The 23,809-nt window shown below is 48.2% G+C and overlaps 1 long non-coding RNA gene across 1 annotated transcript; it reads right to left on the bottom strand.

Annotated features, from left to right (window-relative positions):
* Positions 1-7,867: 7,867 nt before the first annotated feature.
* LOC142603356 (uncharacterized) lies at positions 7,868-23,809 on the bottom strand. The gene is made up of 7 exons (XR_012837275.1): positions 23,558-23,809; positions 19,966-21,444; positions 19,246-19,808; positions 15,610-19,152; positions 15,119-15,244; positions 12,621-12,759; positions 7,868-9,168 (listed from the first exon to the last, which is right to left on the bottom strand). It is a non-coding gene; the product is annotated as an uncharacterized LOC142603356 (long non-coding RNA).

The raw sequence follows: 23,809 nt of genomic DNA, 5'->3' as shown, positions 1-23,809 counted from the left end.
GGGCAGAGGCACTGCAAGGGGCCTCAATGTTCCAAACAGCCCCTCAGTTTCTTTCTCATCTGTGCACTCCTGTTCCATGGGTGCAGCACACCAACTTCAGCTGTGGCACAATAGGAGAGGAGCTAACAAGCATCACACTGAAAAGAGGGTGAGCCTCCAGCCCTGCCAAGGCGGGGGGGCCTGCATTAAGCGTGGGTAGGCTCAGGGAGGAGAAGGTTTCTTCACTCCAGCTTTCCTCGCTTTTAACTTGAACACACCCAAAGATGGAAGTGTTCAAGGCCACGTTGGATGGGGCTTTGGGCAACCTGGTCTAGTGGAGGGTGTCCCTGCCCATGTCAGGGGGGGGTTGGAACTAAATGATCTTTAAGGTCCCGTCCAACCCAAACCATTTATGATTCTATGATTCTATATATGAAACTTGACTACAGGTCAAGGCAGATTGAAAAGGATTTTCCACTTCTTTACGAGCAGGAGCGGAGGACAGGGAAGGGAAGGACACTGAGTGCACAAACATGGTGGCAGTGGTTATCTCTGCCTCGTGCAATAGACATTCCCAGTTATCGATAAGCCGGGTCCTTGAGGGCAGGCTGGATGTGGCCCAGCCCAGGGCCAGAGAGGACGGGAGCCCAGACTGCCCCGGAAGCCAGCTCCACCAACAGCAACCATGAGCAAAGCAATGGAGCCAAGCCAGCTGGTGCAGTACAGAGCCAACCTCTCGGGTCGCTTCTTGCCCCTCACCAGCTCAGCAGGAAAAACTGAGGATGCTCCAGGTTTTTCTGCAGGAAAGCCACAGAGGAGCATGGCCCCAGCTCAGGACAGGAGCGGGATGCAAGGGGGACGGGCAGGTAAGGGGAAAGCAGAGGAGGGGTAGGAAGAGGGCTGGGTGGGGAATGGCTCCCCCCTCAGAGCCCCCAGGCTGGAGCCATGGCCTTGCAGGACAGCATGGTGCTGCAGGGAGCCTTGCAGCCCCTCACTGGAGGGCCAGGCTGCAATGACTAATCCCCTGTCATAAGGAAACCAGTCCTTCCCCTCTCTTCTTCTTGCTCTGGATGGTGCCTCAGATGAAGAAAGGGGGCAATAAAATACTAACATGCCCTTATCTTCAAAAGCAATAGAGTCACTATAAATGCCCAGCACACCGAAACCCGCAGCTGCGCCTGGGCCAGGGGCTGCAATGTCATTGGATGGTTGTGAGAACCATGCAGAAAGTCCTCACTACTACTTCTGAAGAGGGAACAACACATGCTTGTCACCAAGGCCTTTGCATCCAACCCATGCTCACCAGGCACCCCCACCCACCACCCCCAGCACCCCTGGCGACGCCGTCACCAAAGCACCCTCCTGCTTCCCTGGCCCAGCAGTGCCCAGCCACTGCCCCATACAAGCAGGGCCTCTTCTCACACAGAGCACTGAGTAGGGATGCCCGGGGGGGCGAAAGGGCACAGGTTTGTCCCAGACCTGGCCAGATCCCATGCCTCCTGCCTCCCTGGAACCCTCCAGGCAAGCAGAGCTTTGCACCTTCTAGCATCCCCGACCTGCTGCTTGTTCCTGCCTAGCATGGCTGATCGGAAGCAGCAGCAAATAATCCATGCAAGCTCTCTGAAGAGTGTCAGGCCAGGTGCTGGGAGAGCCCGTCTGCCCACAGCCCCCAGCCCCCAGGGAGTGCTCAGATAGGAGAGGCAGGAGGGGAAAGAAAATTCAGGCCAAGTTTCTGATGGGCCAAGGCACTTGGAAAGGGCCTCCACATTCCTCCAGTCTCCTCCCAGCTGCAGCACACTCCCAGCTGCCTCCCGTATCACACTGGAGCCTCCCAGCCCCTCAGCAAGGCAGGGCTGGTGTGGAAGAAGACAAACATTTCCTACCCATGGCATTACAGCAGCCTTTTCAGGAGCAGCAGAGGAAGCGCTATGGAGAGGGGCTGCTCTCAGGAACTTCAAACCCTGACTCCTAGGCTGGGCTAAGCAACAGCTCAAGTCATGGACTGTGCTGGTGGGAATGGGAGATGCACTCCTCACCCCAGCTATGCCCTAGGCCCCACATGATGTTCCTGCTGTTGGCCACACTCTAGCCCAGGAATCAGCCTCATGGTTTCACCTCAGGGCATCTATGATGCTTGGCTGCCAACTGCAGTCACACTTTACCTCCAAATGCTTCCTGCCCTCCCAAAGCCCCAGGGATGGCCGCATCCAGAGTCACATGGCCAGGACACTGCCATGAGACCGCTGGTGCCTGGCTCTTCTCATTTTACTGGGAGATGTTGCAATGGAGGTGAGGGGCTCAACTTCCAAAAACACCTTCAGTCAGACAAAAAGCCTGTCCACAAATTCATGGCTTTCCATAGCCTCCTGGAAGAGACCTGTTTACAGGCACTTTAAAGGATCTTTTGATCTTTAAAGATATGAGGGAAACAGGGCGGAATGAACTCTGTGGCACCACAGGGGACAGAGACCTTAGGGTGTATCAGAGGAGATTGCTAGAAAGCACCTTCCTGGCTGGGTTTGAACAACAGCTCGAAAATCTATCAGGAGAGTTATAAAAAAGTGTTTATCTCAGAAAACCATGATATCTGTGAGGACAGCATGGAGGTTTGATCTTCCAGGCATTACATTAACATCACAATCAGATTTCTCCGTAATTTGAGTCTAATCTACGCTAGAGGAGCTTTAGGTTAGTGATTGCAGCAAACCTAGCATGTATGCAATCTGTAGTAGCGAGAGCAGGCTTTATTAGTAGAACCTACATCAATTCAGCAAGCAAAATAAGCTTTATCACCAAGACACACTTTTATAGTGATGTAAACATAAGCCCTTCCAGGGATTTTTGCGGAACTATCAGAGACTATTAGAGACTCCATCTCCAGCCAGAATCTGCCCTGGAGAACTGGCCTAGAGAATTGAAGAGAATTTATCCTGCACCCTTGGCAGCTTCACTGCCGATTGATGGTTAAACAGCACCACGCTGACAGAAGAGATGAAGACAGAGGATCCCAAACACCTTTACACGGACAAACTGAGCTACAACCACATCAGCCAGTCTACAGATTCATCCCAAGCAATCCAGTCTACCAGCCTGTCATCTCCATGCTCAGGGTACACTTGAGGGCACCAATATTTCAGCAGCTGCTAACCTAGTTTCATACCTAGAAGATGCTCAGACCCCAGACACAGCTGAGCCCCTCCAAGCTCCCTCTATGCACCAAGTGTCTGGAAGAAACAACATCACCCTGTAAGCACAGAAACTAGGGAGGCTCCACCGGCTCTGAGGCTGCCTCTTATCTCTGCTCCGGATTTCAGAGGAAGGGTGTGTTTTGATGCAGCTTTTGCCACACTGGAGGACTAATCTTTCCTCAAGGCAGGTGACTTTTTTCACAGAACTTATAACACTTTCTATTTCTGGAATGTCCAGCCTGCTAAAAAAAGCTAAAACCAGGACAAGATCCATGTCACAAAAAACCATGATTGCTTTGAATTTGCTTTCCTAGAAAAGCTGCCTCTCTAGGTTTCTTAGGTCACTGGAGCTAAGTCCCACGCCACCGGCTATACCTGGCAGGTGCTCCCAAGATTGCGCCGACGTGCATTTTCCTTACCCGGATTTTTACCCCTTTCCTTTTGGGGGAGGATGGGATCAATTCCAGCCTTCAGTATTTTCCAAGGCTTAGAGAAGCCCAGGGAGTCTGCAGGCATTACAGAGCTAAGGACCACAGCCATCGCTGGCTCCATGACCATGATGCTCCTGTGCCCTTTGAGCTATTCCAGTACCCTTTTACAGGAATGAGGGTGCTGGCCTTTGCCTTTGGATTTTCCCCTGGCTACAGTGGAGGCCAGGCACCGCATCTCATGAGTAGGCAAGGAGGCAATTAACCTCTGATCTTCCCTGCAACCGAATGCTTCCTCATTGGCCTTCTGGTCTTCCCAACGCACCTTTATTTTAATGGTGTTTCTAGATTGCAAACTGGCAGCTCGTTTCACCCCAGGTCCAGCCGCTGGCCTGTGCAAGGCTGCTCTCTCCATCTCTGTGCAGGCAGAGGAGGCACAGGCTGCCTGCACTGGGGGGAGGCTAGCAGATGAGAGACAGCAGATGGAAAAAACAATTAGCTCCTTGTTTTCAAGGCAAGGAGAGCAGGCACTTCAGGACCAGGGATGTTCCTCGGCAAGGGGAAGGACCTCTGTGCTGCAAAGCAAAACCCCTGGAAGGGGAAAGCAGCTACCAGCACAAAGACTGCTAGCTCAGTCCCAGGGAGCAAGACGTGAAGAGCTGCAGCTGCCAGGAGCCTGCTAACACATATTGAACTTCTACCTCCCTGGGCAGAGCTGGCTATAGGAGACCTGTCCCTGTAGCTGATGTCCCCAGGCTTGCTCACAGACAAGGGTCTTGCTGTGAGTTATGGCCTCCTTCCCAAAATCGAAACATCCCCTCACCCAGATGTGTTAGGGTGACTAGCATCCCACATAAGGCATGTGGGCTGATTTCCGGCTTGTAAGTCTGCAACTGAAAATAAGTAAATTTTACCACTCAGGTCACAGGCAGATGCAGCTAATCCACCCAACTTCAGTACTTCTGGCTGAGTAAAAGCCTCAGGGGGAAAAGGGGGAATAACCAGGGCAAAACACTCTGTAAACGCAGCCCAGTCTTGTACAAAGAGACAAGTTTATCCTCAGCTGTCCCTGAGCACAGCTACCCTTTCCCATGGGAGATCTTTGCAAACAGAAGGAGGCTGCCCACAAAATACAGTGCTAAAGCTCCCAGCTCACCAGTGGGATGAAGAGAGCCAGACCGCCTGTGGCGCTGTCAGCAGAGGGGAAACATGACAGTGCTCTTCCCTGGCTCCTCGCACCACCTGCCTGCTCCTGCACACTTCTCACTCAATGCTGGAAAGCAAGGGCAGGACAGGCTGGGTTTCCCCTCCGAGCCTTGCAGGGTTGCTGGCTACACAGGACTTCACAGGGCACAGTACAGTACTGACAGGGACGATGCGAAGAGCTCTGGGAGGGGAAAACTTTGCCAAACAGCCTTATCTTCGAGTTGCTTTTCTGACCTCTTCACCTGCAATAAATATTTATCTTCACTACACAACTTAATCCCCCCAAACTACTATGGCATCAACCTTCTAGCATGGGCACTGTTGACCAAGCTTTGAAGGATACAGGAGAGAATTGCCAAGTTTCAAAACCAGGTACTTTGATACCAACTTATCTAAGGAAAATTAATAGCTGCACTATTTGCCAAGTGACATCCATTTAGGAAACGCTCCATCACAGAACTGCTTTCTGTGTTATTTCTTTACACTGAGGAAAACAAATCAACTCAAGAAATGTCAAAAGACCCACGTATTGCTGTTAGGAGCATATATTTTGCCTTGCTGGTAATGTGAGACACAGAGAGATGAGAGTATGATGCCTGCTAACTGTTCACAAGCTGTTAAATGCTTCCGTGGGCTCACAGATCTTGCATCAAAGCTGCCCTTTGCTCACCACCTCCTCATTCAGCAAAGCCCAATCCTACCACTGACACCTGACCATCTGGTTTCTGTACATCACGCAAACATGTTCTCCTTTCCCTGGGTGGCAGGAATTAACCAGGAGGAGCTCTAAGTTGTGCAGGCTTTGCCACAGCTTCCTCCTGGGGATGGGGTCTAGTCCAAGGGCTCCACATGTCACATGACAAACATCAAGGATGTCTGTGAAAAATCTTCTAAAAAAATAAAGTCAAGCAGTATTAGAGATAAAGTTCAGATCCCAGAGCTAGTTATAATGGGATGGAATAAACAAGATGCAAAGAGGAGCAGCAGCAGCAGCTAAGATTACCAGCTCAACACATATGTGCTGTGAAGAGCATTGAGATAAAGCCTAAAGGAGGTGTGGACATTTCCTGCTTTAGAAGCAGCTTTGGAGAAGAAAATAAAGGTCTGTCTCTTCCCCTGCCCAGGGTAGATGCTTCAAAGGATGACTGGCTTTTGAGATAAAACTTCCTAGCATGATCAGAACCATGACGGCTCCCCAAGATCACTGGCTATTTTGCACCTCAGAAACCATATTTCATGCAACCATAAAAACTAATTCAAGTGTCCCAAACATTGTGAAAAGAAACTTTGACTCATTGGGATATCCTGGTGCACATTCAATCTCCTCAACAGCTCTACTGAAAATTAAATGAAATGGGGGTGTAGTCCTGTGGTTTGAGGACCAGCTGGCAAGATGTCAAAAACAAACAAACAAACATGAATGGAGATAAGAAATGCTACCTTCAAACCATGAATGGAGGGAGATAAGGAACCTACCTTCAAGCCTAAGTGTTATCACCCATAGTACTGACCTGAAAACATAGTAAACAGCACAATCCGAAAATGTCACAGAAACAGCTCTGAGATCTAGAAACACAAGCTGAAAATGAAACAGGATTCAACCAGAAAGGAAATCAGGAATGGTATACACAGAGATAGCACCTACAGCTGTATAGACAGATCCTTTCAATCTCCACTAGCAACAGTGAAAGTAACTTACTCAGTATTGTGTGTTAAGTCCAGCCACGAAGGAAAAGATGTCGCAAAGTCCTTAACACGCAGGATGGGGCACTCTCTGTCCACATACCTGTGTTGCTCAACTCTGACTTCCAGGCAACACATACTACATGTTTGGTGATACCACCTAAGCCACTGGTTTCTGTCACATGGTGGTGTGTTTTTTCCAGGATAAATGAAGTGCTTGAGTCAAAGGAGCAAGGCTGTGCTGGCCACTGAGGCACCCTCTCCTCCATACCCACCATTTGGGCAAGAGAACGCACTTCAGGAAGGACAGTACATGCATGACTGTAAGGGGGCTTTCTCCTCAGCTCCTTTAAGCTAGTCATTTTATACCAGTGGGAAAACATGTTTGATTCAGGAAGCTTCTGAGCTGGAAATAAGTACAGGCTTGAACAATACTGAACTATATGCACTTGCCCTTGCCCTTAGTTTCTTCCCATGAACCATGCTGTAGGCAGGACAGGGAGCTGCAGCATCCTTTGGTCTGAGCGTGATTCTTCCCCTGTGTCATGTCTGGCTGCTCTCAAACCCCACATCTTCCTCCAAACACCCCATCATCCTCAACATTTCCCAGGTTAAAAGGATTGTCATGCTGCTGGCTAAAGAAAAGTCTAAGAAAATAAGCCTAAAAAGAAAGTTTAAAGGCAAAGCTCCCACACATGACAGCATCTGTTGCAAGAAGCTGGGCTCAGCCACACTTGCCCAGAGCCTTGCAGCAAATCTGACTGCAAGCCCCAGCATCATCATACCACCGACTGTTCCCATAGCTACGCAGGAAGATAAATTTAGTTCAAGGAACCTTGTGTTGCTACATTATTTAACAAACAGACACACTCAAGAGGAAAACACAGGGAAGAACCCAGTTTAGCTGACATGTGGGCTGATCAGACCTATGGACTCGAGACTGCTTCCTGGAGTGAAAGGGCCCAAATCCTGAACCTCAGCACCATGCTGCTCTAGCCCAAGTCAGTCAGCTGTGTTATTCACAAGAAGACTCCAGCAGGGCCACAGAGGAGTGCCAGGGCTGCACTCTCCTGGGATATTTCTTGCATCAGGAGCTGTGCAGCCACCGCCAGGGTCTCCCTGCCTCTCTGCTATGCAACCCAGACTACTAAGGAGTGCGGCAAAGAGGCCGTTGGGGGTGTCTGCTGGCCAGGCATGACCCAGCCTGGCTGTGCTTGGAGCCATGCCTGTGCTGCAGTCCCCTCTGCTCACAGTAACTCTGGGTTTCCACTGCCCCAGGAACCCCAGCCCCCAGCAATGGGGAGCAGAAGAGCCATGCGAGTCCTGCAAGACAAGGAGGGTGAGGAGAACCCCCTGCCCCACCAGAATGATAGCCTAGAGTACAAGTAAAGAAGTCAGGGTTTTATTAATGATCATGTGCAAAAAAGCAGGGGACTACTCCAATATGAGGTTTGTCTCCTCCAGTATGGTCTGCAAAATCTCATCCACCTGATTAGACTCAAACTTAATATCCTGGAGTTCCAAGGTGGGGGAGGATAAATGAAAAAAGCCAGCAGGTTAAGTTTCTCCATAACACTGTGGGCAAGAGGGCAAAAGCCAAGAAGAGAATAAGTAATGAGAGCCTGGATCTGGTATCTCCCATCACACATCCAGCTGCTATCCTCCTTCCTGCCACAGAGTACCATGTGCACAGGGGTTCCTTGCTCCGTATCTCCATTGCAGACCCAACACCGTGCAAGGGATCCAGCAACACGGTGCCATAGTATAGGACAAGCACAGTACGGACAAAGCACCTTCCTGTAGGGCGTCTTTGAAGCTGGATCAATTGTTTGGATTCATCTGGTGATTCCACCTCCTCACAACAGCAGGATCCTCACTTCTAACCCAGTTACCTATACAGCAGGGTGATGGATACCAGGGAAGCAGTGTCCTGTGGAAATAGCAGCCCACAATGACTCCTGCCCTCTCACCCCATCTTAAGGATAACAGGGCTGCCAACCAGCCAACCCACAGCTCTGACCTCGTCGTGTCTTCTTTCTCTGGGCCCCTGCAGGAAACCTGTGCCTCCCTCAGCATCCCTAAATGCATCTCTGTATTCTTGAGTCTCTCTGTCTGTTCAGCCTTCTCCTCTGCGGACCTCACCAGCTTTGCTTTCAGCTTCCGCCACACAGCTTGGCAGTAACATGTGCATTTCTTGCTGCAGGACAGGCCTTCCATCTTCTGAGCTCTGAGCAATGCCAGTTCCTGTTGACATTTCAAGAACTCTGTTTTCAAGCAACACTTCTCACACTCAATTTTCTCCACCTGAGATGTGAGGAGGGTACATGCACAGGAATTACATCAATCAGCAAGAAAGAAAGAGTTTTGCCAGGCCTGAAGAAGTTAAGAGTCAGCAGATCGAGGAAGAAGCCCACTACATTCTTTAGGAGAGGTCACTCCTTCTCAACACACTTCAACCTGCTCTCTCCAAAACCCACCAAACCAGCAAGGATGCACAGACAAATTCATTACCTTGCAACGGAGCACATCCCACTCTGCTGAAATAGTCTTCAGTTACACAAAAATATTCCTCACTGATCTTCTCTCACTGCATTATATTTTCCAGCTCCTGTGTGTTAAGGACCTGCAATTCTCTTCCTCCTCTGTCTCCATCACTGAGGCATGGGGCTTTCTCCACCTTTGATCTGTCAAGTAGAATCATAGAATCATAGACTATCTATCTCGAGTTGGAAGGGACTCATAAGGATCAAGCCCAACTCCCTGCTCCTCACAGGACTATGTAAAGCTAAACCATATGACTAAGAGCATTGTCCAGACACTCACTGAACTCTGACAGGCTTCGTGCCATGACCACTTCCCTGGGGAGCCTGTTCCAGTGACCAATCACCCTCTCAGAGAAGAACCTGTTCCTTAATGTCCAATCTGAACTTCCCCTGACGCAGCTTCATTCCATTTCCTCATGCCCTATTGCTGGTAACCAGAGAGAGAGTAGATCAGCACCCCGCCCTCCACTGCTACCCTTGAGAAAGTTGGAGACTGGGACGAGTTTCCCCCTCAGCCTTCTCTTCTCCAAGATGAACAAACCAAGTGACCTCAGCTGCTCCTCCTAAGTCTTGCCCTGGAGGCCTTTCACCATCTTGGTCACCCTCTTCTGGACACACTCCAATAGTTTGATGTCATTCTTATATTGAGGCGCCCAAAACTGCACACAGTACTTGAGGTGGGGCCATATCAGTGCAATAGCCTCCCTCAACCAGCTAGGTATGCTGTGCTTGATGCACCACAGGACACTGTTGGGCCTTTTGGTTGCCAGGGCACGCTGTTGAATCATATTCAACTTGCCATCAACCCAAAACCCCAGATCTCTTTCCACAGGGCTGCTCTCCAGCCTCTCATCCCCCAATATGTATGTATAACCAGGATCACCTCATCCCAGGTGCAGAATCTGGAACTTGCTCTTGTTAAACGTCACATGGTTGGTGATTGTCCATCTCTCTAGTCTATCCAGATCTCTCTGTAAGGCCCCTCTACCCTCAAGGGAGTCCACAGCTCCTCCTAGTTTAGCATCATCAGCAAACTTAATGTACATTCGACTCCTGCATCCAGATCATTTATAAAAACATTAAAGAGCACTGGCCCTAAAATTGAGCCCTGGGGAACTCCACTGGTGAATGGCCACCAGCCTGATATAACCCCATTTACCATAACTGCTTAAGCCCCAGCCATCAGCCAATTGTTCACCCATCATACTACGGACCTGTCTAGCTGTGTGCTGGACAGTTTGTCCAGAATGATACTGTGAGAGACAGTATCAAAAGTTTTGCTAAAATAAAAAAAACCCACCCACATCTACTGGTTTCCCTTGGTCAACTAGATGGGTGATATTGTCATAAAAAGAAATTAAGTTTGTTAAGCAGGACTTTCCCCTCATAAACCCATCCTAGCTACGACAAATGACTGCATTGTCTCTCAAGTGTGTTTCAATAACTCCCGGAATAATCTTTTCCATAATTTTACCAGGCACTGGAGCGAGACTGACAGTCCTGTTACCAGTGTCTTCCTTCATACCCTTCTTGAAAACTAGGACAACATTTGCCAGCTTCCAGTCTACTGGGACCTCTCCAGACTCCCAAGACCATTGAAAAATAATGGAGAGAGGTCTCACAATGACATTGGCCAGCTCTTTCAGTACCCTGGGATGAACCCCATTGGGCCCCACAGACCTATGCACATCTAGCTGGAGCAGCAAGTCTCAAACTTCAGGTTTGGCTATGAGTTCATCATCCCTCCAGTGACAGTCTTCCAACACAGGGCTCTGGGAGTCCCAGGGCCCATCATCGGTGTTGAAGACAGAGGCAAAGAAGGCATTAAATGTCTCCACTTTGTCTATGTGCCCATTTGTGAGGTGACTGACTTCCATTGGTAATGGACCAATGTTATCTCTGATCCTCCTTTTGCTGTTAACATATTTAAAAAAGCCTTTTTTGTTGTCCTTCACAGTACTGGCCAGCTTGAACTCTAATTGAGCTTTGGCCACATGATTTTTCTCCCTACAATGGCGAACAGCATCTCTGTAGTCCTCCTGCGTCACCTGTCCTTGCTTCAAATGTCCATACACTTTCCTTTTCCACCTAAGTTCTAGAAGAAGATCCCTGCTCAGCCAAGCCAGCCTTCAGCCCCACTTGCTTGACTTCTGACTTTGGAATTGCCTGCTCCTGCACTCTTAAGAGATGGCTTTTAAAAAATGACCAGCATTCATGGACCCCAATACCTTCAAAAGCAGATTCCCAGGGGACCTTACTAACTAGGTGGCATATTGGGTCTTCTGTTCCCCTCAGAAGAGAGGCTCCTATGACAATAACCTGTCTTTTTTTCTTAATGGATGTGGTTTTGATGTGGGGTGCATGCCAGCTTGACCTGGGTGACACATCCAACCTAGATGGACCATTGTCCTCATCACTGTTTCGTTCCACTTGCAGAGTACCTATTATGTAAGGGCACCTGGGACAGAAGGGTAGTTATGGAGGAGATGCGCCTGCTGTGTCAGGCAGGAATGTGTTGCCATTCCCCCCTAAACTTTAAGTCACTGCATTCTGCCAGCTGGAGAGAAGATAGGGAATCCTCCACATCATTTTTCTGGTCTGCCTGACACACCTGTCCCAGGGAAGGTAGGGTGCAGTTCCCTCTTAAGACTCCCTGATACTCCTCAACCTAATCACCTCCTCCCAGAGCTCTGCCACTAAGCTGAGGAGCTCCTCTGCCAAGGCACACCTCCTACAGGTGTGCTCACTACTGCCGTCCTGTACTGGTGTAAGAGTACGGCACACCCTGCAGCCTGCCACCTGGGAAACAGCATGTTCCCATCAGACCTGTCTGGGAAGCTGCATCAGTTGCAGACATAGCCTTCTGCCTGGTAGAGACCACTGCTCCCTGACCGAGCCAGCAGAGTTACAGCGCCCTTCCTGCACACCCTGCTGCACCATGCCCTGGCTGACGCTCCCCAGGGGTTTCTCTTATAGCTGTGGGGGTTTGGCCACAGCTGCTCCAGGCACTACCAAGGTCTCGTCAGCCACTCTCGCATGAGCTGCCAGCTCCTGGCAGATCTCTTCGCTTCCCTGAGGTTTCCCCAGTTCAGGAAACCCCCTCGTACACCACACCAGAGAGCAGGAGCGTCACCATTTGCAGCAGTCTTCAAAACACCAACGGCCACAAAAAGTCCCTTGCTGAAATGTCACAGAGCTTCTCGGACAACCCATCCTGGGCAGCTGTGTCCAAAAAACACGTCTCCTGACAATTCAAAACATCAGAGTCTTTAATATAATCAGTTAACCTGGGGAAAGATGCCACACAGGACCAGTGCTGCAACCCTAAGAGAGGAATCATGGAGCTTTCTGCATCCTCTTCTAGCCAGGAGAGTCAGGAAGGAACACAATATGACTAGGCAGTACAGGGTAGGACTGAGTGCACGGACTGGAACTGCCCTGATCTCTTGTTACTGTTAAGACTTTTAAGCATGTCCAAGCTGCACACAAATAGGAATCGAAGTCTCATTCTATATGATGCTCCAACATCTTCACATGCTGGCATCTCTCTTGGCATGAAGGAACATGAATAACAGTGAGGCAGGGCTGAAAACCTGCCAAGTCCTGCAGCATCAAGCATCAAGGCTTTCGTCATCCTGGCTCCTGCAGCCTTCTCTCTCCTGCCTCACTTGCTGTTCCATGCTCTCCCTGGATGATGACAACAATCTCCTCTTCCTCCCTCTGTCCAGCTCCCTAGACCAACAAAAGGGGAAAAAAAGATCAAGTTTCTCCTTGCTGTCTTACCATGGGGTAAAACATTCTTTTACTTGAAGAACAACAGGACAACAAGAGAAAAGCAGCAGCAATCTGCTGTATGCAGGACACCAAACACCTCTTTCCCCTGTCTTTGCTCCAGGTAGCTGAGCTGCAAACTGGAATGGGATATACTCATCCCTTCTGGGATTTCAGTCTGTATCTGGGTCTCCTCCCCTCATCACTGTATTCCTACTCCTCAGGTGCCGAACAGTTTCTGCAAAAAGAGCTGTCAACCCTGCCTGAGTGTGTGTGTGAACAGTTTGACTCCCCTCTCCCACCAAAAATCTTCATTGTTTGGACATCTGTGCAATCCTTTAGGATTTCAGATAAAAGAAGATCAAGAGAACTGCTGAAGAATCAAACACTGTGTTTAAGGGCTGAAGGGAAAAGAAATCCCTTGAATCCCAAAATAGCATATATGAAATGAAGTACAGACTATGCAACAGAGTTAAGCACAACACATTATGGCAGTCATTTCTGCTTCAATTTTGAGTTGACAGAGAAATGCATCATAACCCATGTGGGCAGCACAGACCACTAATACCAGCTACTTCAGAGGAAAGGAACTGTCACAGTCATGAGTTATGTGGAAACAGTCTATAGGAAAAGTTCCCTCTATGCACTAGTATACATTTGCAGTGATACCCTGAAGCAGAAGATAAAAATCCTGCGTATGCAGGTTTAAAACACAAATGTAACTATTAGTTTTCTGGCAGCCACAAGTACTGCACAGGTGTTTTCACTGAACTGTCCAACACATTCTTAGGTCTCCATCCTCAGACAATAATGCTAACTTAGAAATTATCTAGTCAATCCTAATTACTCCTCCTACAGTATCTTGCTTGTTCTGGTCTGCCATCACCTTGCTGATTGCTTAGTTGAACCAGGTGAGTCTGAAGGTAGTCACGAATCCCACAGTCCGTTTGTCTGGCTTGACAAAGAACTGTCTCCCATCTGTAATCTGTGCTGCTCCCTCTTCCAGATCACTGATTTTTAATGTATCGAAGAGTTTTAAATGGAGGCAGTCCTGGATTAGCTTCCTCCTCTGTTGAAATGTGCCTTAATTATCTAGTTTCTAGACTATAAAAACTTACTCCTCGGCCTCCAGAGCCAACTGGTTTCCTTAATAGTTTATCCTGAAGGCTATCTCATCTATCTTTGTGGAATGCCAAACTTTAACAGATAATGGCAATTCAGCCGTATAAACTGGTTGCACCCTGGAATTTGTTGATCAGAGAAAAGGATTTTTCTTCAGTAATATCCAGACAGTTGGTCTCAGTCCCAACTCTACCAGTTCTTTCTGCTTAGCATTTGAGCTGATATTCTTGGTAAGGAAGTAAAGCTTTTTCATTCTCCAACAGGTCAGGAGATCTCAACAAGAAACTGTATTTTGTTAGTAGCAGTTTTGCCATTTGACTGTAACTGAATCAGCACATTTAACTAAAACCCCATCCAATCCTTCAGAAGCACTATCATTTAAATAGCCAGATTCCTCTAGATCAAAGGCTGTTATTTTAAAGGCGTCAGGAAAAAAAAGGTGTCCTGGTTTTGGCTGGGATAGAGTTAATTTTCTTCCTAGTAGTGGGTATAGCACTGTGTTTTGGATTTAGGATGAGAATAATGTTGATAACACACTGATGGTTTTGGTTGTTGCTAGGCAATGTTTACACAAACTCGAACACTTTTCAGCTTCTCATACTGCCCTGACAGCAAGTAGGCTGGGGGTGCACAAGAAGGTGGGAAGGGACACAGCCAGGACAGCTGACCCAAACTGACCAAGGGGATATTCCATACCATATGACATCATGCTCAGTATATAAATGGGGGGAAACTGGCTGGAGGTTTAGAACACAGCTCGGGAACTAGCTGGGCATTGGTGGTCTGTGGGTGGTGAGCAACTGTGCTTTGCATCACTTGTTTTGTATATCCTATTATTATTATTACTATTATTATTATCTTCCTTTTCTGTCATATTAAACTGTCTTTACCTTAACCCATGAGTTTTAATTTTTTTTTCCCGATTCTCTCCCATCCCACTGGGCGGGGCTGGCTGAGTAAACGGCTGTTTTAGGTGCCTGCTGGATTAAATCACATCAAGGGGTCAGGCAGTGACCAAAGCAAGCAGGTACTGAAACATTTTCCTGTTTTAACATCACCTGTTTTAATGAAGATCTGTATTCGCAGGTATGTGGAAGGAAAGCAGGAAGTCAAGCATTTTACAGAAACCATTTGTATTTCAAGGATGTGAGATGGCATGGAAAAAAGTCATCCAGGACTCAATTAATGAGTCTCCTACCTGTATTTGGGGAGGGGATGGAGATGACAAAACCAGCTTTCTAGTAACAATCTAGGGTTAACCCGATCAGGGAGCTTCCCCAACTTCAGACACCCATCACGTACCCACGTCTGGTCTGGTCTCTCTCTGCAAAAAACAATGCTCAGTCTGAGTCCTTCAAGTGTGGAGTAAACACTAGAAAAGGCTGTTCAGAATAAGCGCTGCCACCTAGTCCCAAAGCAATCCCAGCCCATTTGGCACAGGACATGGGATGCTCTGGGGCACCCAACATGTCTCTGCTCTCCTGGGGAGACCCTGCTGATGGTGTGGCATCCCTCCTAGTAACCACCAGGCCAAACTCCACAGGTTCAAATCTCAATCCCCTATAGGAAAGAGGAGTCCAGTCATCCATCAGCAGCCTCTGCTCCTCTTGGTAGCACATTCCCACCCCACCTTGGCCAAGGGAAACTCCCAGGCCTTTAACGCTGGCAAAGAACAGAGCAGTGGCAAACCGGCTCCTACGCTATTACGAAAGCTGCATCCATGTTTCCCAAGTTCATCTGTGCCATCACTGCCTTCCAATAGCTGTTGAGGTCATGTCCCAGCACAGCCATCATCCTTCTGCAAGGAAGAATTCCATAAGAAGCCGGGCAACTCCTACTGGCATAACAGGCAGCTCAAGGAACAAACGGGGCAAATACAAACCCCGTTCCCCAAGAACTTGACTTAGACTTGTGATTGCAGGTTTTAGGTTGGCACCTTAGCAGCCCTTCTGTATCACCCACTCCACAACTGCAAAAAATGGGCCAATATCATCATTAAAAAGTTCAGGCTACAGGTCCCTTTCCCTAAGTTCAGCCTTTCCCAAAGTGTGCTGCACCTCCAGAAGAGCAGGGCTTAGAGGCCTAGAGGGAGGACGTTGCCTGCTGCTGCTGCACCCCTTAACTGGAGGCTCCAAGTGACAATCTTTTTTCTTTTGGCTTTATAGGTGTGTTCCCGGTTTGAGCGTCTCTGCTAAAGTGTACACAAACACAGGCTCAATTTTACTTCAGAGCAGTCTCCTCAGGTCTGGAGTCTTGTGAGGAAATGAGCTGGAGGAACACAGAGACTGTGTCCTTTCCTCAGTCCAAGGCTGTATGTTTGCACCAGGCTTTCAGGATAAAATTCTCCATGCTCTCTAGAGGTGCTAGAGAAGGCAAAAATGGGCCAATCTGGGGCTACTTCACAATAAACAGACCTAAGAACACATGCAGTACTCAGAACAAAGGCTGTATCACAGCAAAACCCTCTCCAAGCAGCAGCCTTGGGTGCAGGTCTCTCTTACCAGTACTCTTTGCCTTCTTCAAAGTCCTCTTTGTTGTGTGCTCAATTCAGGAAGTTACATTCAATTACACCAATCACACCTGTACCTCTTCCCTGCACCAGGGGCCAGAAATGAAGGGAAAGAGTTGCTTTAGCCAATTCTGCTTGGAACAAAAAAAAAAAAGTAGTCCTTTTGGGAGCACTGACACCCCAAACCCCTGATACAAAGGTTGATGGCAACACCATGGCTGGTGCCTTGCACATATAAGGTACAAACACCTGGCAACCCCCCCTGCAAAGGTATTTTGGACATATAATGAAGCTTTTTCTTCCAGAAAGCTGAGCACAGGCTGGCTAACTAACAGACCAGAATTATCTGTGGTGTGTCTCCAAGACACGCCATAGCTCTGAAATACTGCTGCAAGGTAACACCTAGAGCAAAATGCTTCAGCATCGCTTCTTAACAGAGTCCACGCTATCCTGCCAGAGTAGATCTGCTTCTGGAAATCACTCTGGAGGAGAGGCAGGCTGCCCATCTTCTGGTAGCATCTCCAGCCACAGCAGTATTAAACAGTTGCTGGACATCTCTAGTTAACTAAAACCTGGACAGCCACCCATTGTGCAGATGCACACACTGATCTGATCCTAGGGAAACACCAGGTCTCCTTGTTCAACTCTGGACACTGTGCAACATAGAAGCAAGGATCTAAGACAAGGCTCCTTTTTGCAAAGCCCTATTCGCCCCTCTCCCAGACAAAAAGGGGTAAAGACAAGTCCACCTACTCACCTTCCTTTGACAGCCCACCTTTTCACAGGATCTGATGAGCCTTGTGGTACATCATGATCTCATAGTGGCTTTTGTTCTTGCAGGTGAATCCAATTCACCTTTTTGCTCTGAGGGAAAATATGTCAAGGAAGAAATAAACAACAAGCTCTAGAGGAGTGGGGGAGATGCACGAGTTCCACAGGAAGGAGTGAAACACTCCGGAGAGGCCGCTGCATCAAGCAGCCCACGCTGCATTCCTCAGCACAACACCTTCCCTCTTCAGCAGGGAAAAAGTGCTCAGCCTTGGCCTGTTAACAACTCCATGCACGCAGCCAACAATCACAGATAAGAACATGTGTAACTGACTGGAGGGGAGTTGGATACAGCTGTACTGAGCGGAGACAGTCTGTAACTGCAAAGTCAAAATATGCCTTGTTTATAGCTTTAATAAAAACTCTGATATGCATTTTTATTACCCCGATAATAGAACAGACAAGATCTGGCCAAAGAAAATTGCCTTGGAGTGTATCACAAATGAGATAACTGATGACAAATAATTTTACTTGTGATTAAAAAATAAATGACCAATATTTACCAAACCAAATCAAGCACATCCAGTCAGGACACTAAGGTGTCGCTCAAAGAACAGTGAGCTCTCCTTCAGTAGATTCCAGTTTCACAAATTCAGTTCCAGACAGACCACTATTAGATGGGGAACTGTGGGTTTAGGATTAAAATATTTCATTAACCACTTTTTATCTAAATATATTTTAATTTGCTTACTTCTTGGAGTCAGAGCTCATGTGTTTGCAACGTACATAATCACCACGTGCTTTCCAATACAATGCTACTTTGTACACAACAGGTGCTAAACTTCAAAACTCAAGGATCTGTTATTTTATGCACACTGGCTATGGAAGGCCAAAGCACCTCTGAAAGCAAGTGGAAAACCACTACTGCTTGGGCACTACCACCACAGATTTCTAACGTGCTGCATTTCTGCAAATCATCTCAAAACACAGTGACTGTGCAATCCTTGGACAGAGCATTAGCACACAGATATGAACTAACGTGAAGCTACAAAAGCAGGAAACCAGCTTTGTTGGTTATCCAATTCCTGACTAAGTAAGTAGAGAATTTCAGTAAGGTAGAGCATTTCAGTAACGCCTTTTCATCTTTGGTAAATCTTTTCATATTAACATAAGCTCAGAAATTCACAACACAAAATGATCTTTAAAGCACATAGGAGGAGGGAGGATAAAAGATGCTCAGGTGTAGTTCAAAACAGCTTAAGCAAAGTTCTTTCTGGAAAAGATCTGAAGGGTAGATTGTTCTTGACACTTGGCTTTACTTGGGGATACTGGCTTTTGTTCTGTGGATACCGGTCTCCAAAAGCATGTCGGCAAGTAAGCCAAAAAAGTCATCTTACTCCCAAAGAGCTGGGGTGGCCTAGGAGCACGTGTTGGGAATGAGAATCAACATGCTCCAAGAACTCAAATAACCAACTTCCAGCCAGCCAGGAAAAGTCAGCAACCAACTGCTGATGAACAGAACAGAGAGGAGGAAAGGCTTTTCTGGTCTCATTTACATTTTGATAAAGTGGTTTTTTCCACTGAATTGAATAATGCTGTCCTTTAAAGTACATTTCAGCAGATGTTTTTCCAAGCAAAACTGACTGGCCAGCAAAAGCCTCAAGCCTTTCTCCACCTCATTCTCCCCTGAAACAGGCTTTGGGCTAAGGCAGGAACTGTCTCACATACAAGGTGAGCCATGAGCCCTATCACCCACTGCTCCAACAGAAGCAGCTTTGAGGGCTCCCTTCTAAGCTTCACACGAAGATTTGGCTTCTCAAAGGTGACCAGAAGATAAGAAGGAGAAGATAATTCAGCTTCAGGTACAAGATGCAATATGCCTGGGAGAGGGGACAGCACAACAGAACAGGCAGGAGAATTCTAGTCGTGTAGTCTTTTCCAGGTGAATCCAAAATCTAGGATTTAATGTCTTTCATCCCCTGTGGGTCATGCACAGAACAAAGCTGGGGAAAAGCCATCCTGATACCTTTCAGCTCTTGTCAACTTACTCCATTTCCAGGCCAGGGACCATCTGGAACCATCTTCTGAGAGTGTGTCGTGGTTTAACCCCAGCCGACAGCTGAGCACCACGTGGCTGCTTGCTCACCCCTCCCCCCACAGTGGGATGGGGAGGAGAATTGGAAGAAAAAGTTAAAACTCATGGGTTGGGATAAGGACAGTTTACTGGGACAACAAAGGGAGAGGAAAATAACAACAGTACTTAGAATATACAAAGTGGGTGATATATGATGCAGTTTCTCATCCGACAACCCAACAACCGTACATGACTCCTGGAGCTACCTGGAGCCTGTGCCATCCCTCCCCGACTAGCCCCCTTTTATGCTGAGCATGACATCTATGGTATGGAATACCCCTTTGGTTAGTTTGGGTCACCTGTCCTGGCTGTGTCCCGTCCAAGTTTCTCGTGAAAATTAACTCTATCCTAGCCAAAACCAGGACAGAGTGCAGAACCCTTCTGCTGGGAATCTACCTGTCATCTGCAAGGAAGTTTGCAATTCGAGTATCATGCTTGTCTGTATCAAAATCCAGCTCCAGCTTCCCATCTTTATTTCTGAAAAACACCAAAGAAAAATAAAGACAGTTTCCTCCCATCACCAGCACCCCGGTCTGCTCTTCTGTATTAGGATCCCAAGGGAACCTCCTGAGGAGCAAATAAAACAGTATATTTCACATGCTCCATGCATGTCATTACTCAGTCATTTAATTACAGGTATTTCTGTGCAGAACACCAAAGTAGCAGAACACTTCAGAACTGTCTTGGTAACACAGAAATATGGAAGTTCCATTGCACAGATGGGAAAAGGAAGTAAATTTAGTAATTGGTTTCCTCTGAAAAAAAGAGCACACCAGTGACAGACAGAACTAGACCCATCTCTTCCAACTCCCAGCGTGACACCTTAAGCACTCAGTCATACAGAGAGATGAGGGAGCAACCCCTGCGTTTGTTCCTCGGGTGGCCAGGCTGGATGACAGCAGGCTTAGACTACCCAGGCCAGATGCTGTCCTGAAGCTGTCTCTGCTTTTAGCTCTTCCCCATCCTCGGGGCACCACTGCCTTGCTGCACGCCCCAGCCCTGTACCTGCGAATGTTGCTGATAAGGATGCACATGCCCTTTTTACCTGGAACAGCATCAAACTCTGCTGGCAACTCCTCCCTGAAGCTGAAGACAGTATGCTCCAGGATGGCCTCCAGACTATAGACAGTCTTCAGTAACAACTGTTTTCTCTAGAAGCCACAGAGTCACGAACAGGGTTGCCCAGTTCACCTACCTCCATTTTGCCACAGAGGCACAAAAAATCCAGCTGCAAAGACCTGGCCACAGGCCTGACACTCCAGAGAAGTGTGACACAGGAGAGACTACAGAAGGATGGTCTCAGAGAAAGACTGAGACATGACAGACATGACAGTAGGATGCTTTGAAGAAAAATACTTGAGCGTATCAAACTGAGTGGGGGACAGCAATGTCATGCCAGCTGATAATATACAAACAGTGCTGGGGAGCTGTATATTCTCAGCTCCCTTTGGCATGAAGGAAACACAGCCTGGAAGTATGCCAGCATGCCCAGGCAGCACCAAAGCCCATTATATGTGCAGAAAAGCAGCTCCTGGGCAGGGGATGCGTACATGGGTCTGCACGACAGGGACAAAAGGGACAGAAACAGGTAGCCCATGGGTTGGTGGCATGACTGCAAAGGCTTTCCAGGAGCCAGGTTAGCAGCAGATGCCCCCAAGCAGACACATGACAAGTTCTAGCCGAAGGAAAAGGGAATAATGCTGCGTGGCAGTGTGTTAACAGCAAGGCCCGCCACAGGAATTCTCCAGGTACAGCACTGATTAGTTATTCTCACCCTCTCCAAACATTGTCCTGTGCACACATGGCCAAGGGACAGCCACAGGCAGCCTGTGCCCTCAGCATCATGGCAGTGCCACTGGCCCCCCATGTTCCTTTGGAGGAGGGTAGCAGCTTGGCCACTCAGCCACAGGAGGATACCATGTTGCTGGCTGAATGACATCAGTAGGATAAGCACTATCTCAGCATGGACATGGTCCATGTAGGTCTAGGAAAGCAGCCCCACACTGAGAGACCGTCCAGTCTTAGGCCTTCTTCATCAGCCACATGGAGCCAGACTTGAAGACATACAATCCAATGGACAGGTGGTCTCTCTTCGCAGTCCGTGAAACCAAAGCTGAAAGCAAGCAAAGCAGAAAAGGTCTGGAAATAACAAATACCTGCCTCACTCCAGGCAAAAGTCCGTATTACCGCTCTTAACTTTTGCAAAGGGAGCTTAGCTCCTGTTCAACAGAGAAGACTCAGGATGGATGCAGTGCTGGTAAAGAAGGCAAATCCTGCCAGTCTGTGCTGGTTTTGGCTGGGATAATTTCCTTCATAGTAGCTTGTATGGTGCTATGTTTTGAATTTGTGCTGAAAACAGTGTTGATAATATGGAGATGTTTTCATTACTGCTGAACAGTGCTTACACAGAGTCAAGATCTTTTCTGCTCCTCACACCACCCCACCAGCGAGTAGGCTGGGGGTGCAGAAGGAGTTGGGAGGGGATACAGCCGGGACAGCTGACTCAGACTGGCCAAAGGGATATTCCATACCATATGATGTCCTGCTCAGCGTATAAAAAGCTGAGGGAATAAGAAGGAAGGGGGAAGCATTTGAAGTTATGGCATTTGTCTTCTCTTCCCAAGTCACCGTTACGCGTGATGGAGCCCTGCTTTCCTGGAGATGGCTGAACACCTGCCTGCCCATGGGAAGTGGGGAATGAATTCCTTGTTTTGCTTTGCTTGCGTCTGCAGCTTCTGCTTACCTATTAAACTGTCTTTATCTCAACCCATGAGTTTTCTCACTTTTACTCTTCCAATTCTCTCCCTCATCCCACCAGGGGAATGAGCGAGCGGCTGCATGGTGCTTAGCTACTGGCTGGGACTAAACCACGAGACACAGTCCTAGACTGCCTTTACCACTGAAGAATGACATAAATGGTCAGGAAGAGTTACTGACAAGGAGGATTTCTTTAGCCCTTAGGGAAGGACTCCAAACCTTAATTTACCCTAAGCACCTCCACAAAATTTTTTACATTACAGACAGGGAAATCAAGAAGAGGAGCAAGGCAATCTGTTTGCAGCACTGCACACCCAGGCCAACAGCCAGCCAGGGAAATGCCATGTGCCTATTCTTCATAATTCTGCACCAAACCTCACCTCTCACTGTCCCCTCTGGTGCGGTTTGTACCGGCAAGGGTATGGCCCTCCTCCACTGCACACAATGACAGGGCAGGAAGGGGACAGGGCCTCTGTTTTTTATCCCCTGAGCCCCACTCACTTTTCTGAAGTGCTGTGGTTATGTGTCTTCTGCATTTAAAGAAACAATTTTCTCTGCTTTGCTCCCCCACATTTTGCTTATATCAATCAGAATGGTCAGACAGAAATAAAAACAACCCCCAGCCCGTTCACCCCTGTGGATAAGCTACAGCAAAAAAGAAGGGGCAGGAGTTTCACATCAAAAGACTCCTTCCTCAGCCTTGAACACGTCTAGTCCAAGAGACCACCAAAGGACCATGGAGAAGGCAGAGCTGCTTTGGCAAAAAACCCTCATCCTGGCAAAGGCCTTTCTGTGTTTGGGCTCAAAATGCCCTGGTAAAGTTACAGCCTTTCTGTAAGTCTCGCTTCATTGACTGTTCACATAAAAGCTTAAAATCTATTTTCGTTTAAGTTAGTTATGTAATTAAAAGACAAGCCCTACTGAACTGAATAAAATGCCATATCACACTTTAAATCTCTTGCCATTAGCCTGCCTCATTCTCTCTCATTGCTAAACAATTCACATATAGAAAGATTAACCTGATATAAACACGTCCTCTAAAGCAACGACTCATTTCAGCATCTAGAGGGTAAGACAGACAAGAGAAGAAACTCCTCCCTAACATGAGTCTACAGAAGAGGACTCTTGGTTTGACTTCAGGCACACATGTTCAGTTTTATGCGGACCTTCTCTATGTCTCAGCACAAAAGCACCTCCTCTGCTTATTACATAGTTTGCACACCAAGAAAGCCAAATGGCTTACGTTAGGGTGTTAATGACAAGCAAAAAGTTTGCTATGAGTCTCTAGACCACCTATTACACATTGAGGCAGACTGGTTTTAAAACACACCACCTGGGCCAGCCTGGGGTCGGGACTGAAGCCCGGGCACGGGCCAAGGACTTCCTGTCAGGTCGCACCGACCCCTGTCCGGGGGCAAGGCCGATGGGGCCCTGCTGGGGCCCCTCTCCCCACGGTCCCCGGTGCTTACCGAGCAGCTCGGCCACGGCACTGAAGGGCCGTGCGTAGATGGCGCTGCAGCTCTGCACGTAGCGGGGGCTTAGCCGTGGGGACAGACAGCGGCAGTCAGTGCCAACGGGGCAGGCCCGGCCCGGCCCGCACTTAGGGCGCGGAGGCATATGCCGCCCCGGTGCCAGCCTGGCTGGCTATAGCCGTGCCCCGGCTCCCCCAGCCCGCCGCCGGCCACAAGACAACAGCCCCTTCGCGGCGGCGCCCGACAGCG

This window comes from Balearica regulorum, chromosome 11 (genome assembly GCF_011004875.1).
Source record: "Balearica regulorum gibbericeps isolate bBalReg1 chromosome 11, bBalReg1.pri, whole genome shotgun sequence".
In the NCBI taxonomy this organism is placed as follows: domain Eukaryota; kingdom Metazoa; phylum Chordata; class Aves; order Gruiformes; family Gruidae; genus Balearica; species Balearica regulorum.
Note: the sequence above shows the minus strand (reverse complement) of the source record. Positions and strands in the feature narration are given on the sequence as shown.